We start from the raw sequence: 2,424 nt of genomic DNA on the forward strand, positions 1-2,424 counted from the left end.
CCTCCCGTCCCTTCCTTCCCCTTTCTCCCTCCTCATCTCTGTAATCAGATTTTGTGGCGATCCAGTAAAGATGAGTAGACAGCTAAGTAGATTAAGGTAGATTAACTGGGATAGAGGAAATACATTTTTTTTTTTAGAGTAGAAATCAAAGCTACCGACGGAAGGCTGCGCTCTCTCAGTGCTGCCTAGTCCTTCAAATAGAGACAAAAAATAAAGAGCATTAGTACAAAATGCATTAGTCTTTATCCAGAGTCAGAAGGTGGAGCTAGGAGGGAGCTGTCGGCTTCTTAATCTTCTCAAAAGACTCAGATGGAGGCGCTGGGGGTCGATGACGCGCAGTAAATATGTTGATCTTCAGATGTTTGTCATTATGTTTATTTTTCCTAATTGTCATCTTCTTGAACTGCGGAAAAGATTCATGTATAGATTGATGTCTGTATATATATACACAGCATTGGTAAATATCTATCTATCTATCTACTTATCTATCTGTCTATCTATCTATCTACATATCTATCTGTCTATATCTCTATCTACTTACCTATCTGTCTGCCTATCAACTTATCTATCTGTCTATTTATCTACCTAACTACTTATCCATCTATCTCTTTATCTATTTATCCATCCATCCATCTATCTATCTCTCTGTCTACCTCCTTACCCACCTATCTCTATCATTATACAACCCCAAAAAATCCCATCACACAAACAAACAAACAGACAAACCAACCAACCAACAAACACACAAACAGACGCATTGCAAACGCAGTCTAAAAAGATCGGAGGCGAAACCCAACCTCTCCTCTCGGCGAAAGGTCCTCTGCCTCCCTCGCTCGCCCTGCAGAAAGCAAGTGAGTGTTTCGACGGTGAGCCCGATGTCCAATGGTAGCCTGGCGTCTCCCCCCCCGCTGTCAGAGCTTTTTACCCCCCAAGGACTTTGTGCCTGAGACCTGCCTCCACGCCCTGCTTCCTTCCTGGCTCTCTTTCCGGCCTCCCTGCCTACCTTCTCTCCCTTTCTGCCTTCTTTGTCCTCTCTTTTTCAACTTTCTTCTCTTCGTTCTCTTTTCTCTCTTCTTTGTCCTCTCTTTTTCAAATTTCTTCTCCTCGTTCCATTTTCTCTCTCCTTTGTCTTTTTTGTATTCTCTTTTCAGCTTTCTTATCCTCGTTCTCTTCTCCCCCTTTCTCATTTCTTTATCCTCTCTTTTTCAAATTTCCTCTCTTCGTTTTCTTCTCTCCCTTTCTCCTTTCTTTGTCCTCTCTATTCAACTTTCTTCTTTTCGTTCTCTTTTCTTTTTTCTCCTTCATAGCTCTCTCTTTTCTCCTGCCTTCCTAGCCCTTTCTTTTCTCTCTTCCTATCTTCCTTTTCCTTTTTCTTCGTTCTACTTCCTCCCCCTCTTTCTTTTTCTACCTTTCTCCATTTTTTTCCCCTTTTCTTTCCCTTTCCCTGTTTCCCCATCTCCTTCCCTGTTGCCTTTTCTCGTCTTAGCCCCCTGCCCCTACACCTATCCCTACCTTTCTATTTTTCCCTTTTCCCCCCTTTTGTTTCCCATTTTTTCTACCCCCCTTTCTCCCACTCTCCTTTCCCCATTCTCTTCTTTTCCCCCTACCCCTTTTCCCCAATTCCCTCGCCCTACCTCCCCCTTTCCCATATTCTTCCCCCCCACCTCCCTCTCCCATTTCCCTCTTTCCCCCCCCCCCTCTTTTTCTCCCCCCCTCCCTCCTCATTCTTTTTTTACCCTTCTCTTTTCCCCCAACCTCATTCTTCTTCCAACCTTGAATCCCCCCCCCTTTACCTTCCCCCCCTTCCCCCCTGTCCCCCTCCTTCGCCCGCCCACACATGCCCCATTTAGTCAGTGGAATCGAAATCACAGCTTATAAATGTTTTTTTTCCCACTTTGTAATATAACATTCATTGGCATTATGATTGATGTGATTATTTTGCTATTGCGTTTTCACTGTCGATCGAACACTAAACTGATAGTGTGAAATTTGATAATCCAATATATAAATATTTTAACCCTACGTGTAGGTCAACTACTTAAAGGAAAAAAGGGGAAGTCCCAGAGAGAAAGCAAAATGATCCTAATAAAGACGATAAATAAATGATACCACCACAACACACACACACACAACACACCCCACACACACAAAACCCACACATATATATATATAATATATATATATATAAATATATTATATAAATTTTAAAATATTAATATGTATATATATATATAAAAATATATAAATTTTAAAATATATATATATATTATATATATTATATAATATATAATTTTATATTTTAAATTTATGTGTGTGTGTGGGTGTGTGTGTGGGTGTGTGGTGGGTGTTGGTGGTGTGTGTGTGAGAGAGAAGAGAGTAATACTAGTCCCCCAAACCAATAAACCTAAGACAGGCAACCCGCAT

This window comes from Penaeus monodon, chromosome 14, assembly GCF_015228065.2.
Source record: "Penaeus monodon isolate SGIC_2016 chromosome 14, NSTDA_Pmon_1, whole genome shotgun sequence".
NCBI classification, from domain to species: Eukaryota; Metazoa; Arthropoda; class Malacostraca; order Decapoda; family Penaeidae; genus Penaeus; species Penaeus monodon.